Below are 441 nucleotides of genomic sequence, written 5' to 3'. Positions count from 1 at the left end.
GAAAAAACTAGTTCCATGTTCAGCAGGAAGCAGCTTCACAAGGCAGAGCTTTGACCTTCAGCATGGTGGCCACATCATTCCCTCAGAAAGCCCTGCCCCTTTGTCAGTAGCCAAATGCATAGGACTCCCCATTATTAGCCTCATTTCTTCTGCCTTTGTCTTCACTCTTTAAAATCAAATCCTTCTCTTCACATGGGTGAGAAGTTGATCTGTGAACTAAGTTCCCACTTTTCCATTCTTTGGCTGTTGAATAAAACTGGTGCGGCATCAATCTCAGCTTTGGTTTTATTTTTTGGCTGCATGAAACTGAACTAACATCTATATTTCTTTTAATTCTTTTAATTCTTGTTCTTATACCAATAACAGGCATGATTGAAAATAACCTCCTAAAAAGAAGGGTCTCTGCGGTATATTTATTACCCTTGTTTTCTAAATCGGAAG

Source organism: Lipotes vexillifer, unplaced genomic scaffold (genome assembly GCF_000442215.2).
Source record: "Lipotes vexillifer unplaced genomic scaffold, Lipotes_vexillifer_v1.1 scaffold851, whole genome shotgun sequence".
NCBI classification, from domain to species: domain Eukaryota; kingdom Metazoa; phylum Chordata; class Mammalia; order Artiodactyla; family Lipotidae; genus Lipotes; species Lipotes vexillifer.
Note: the sequence above shows the minus strand (reverse complement) of the source record.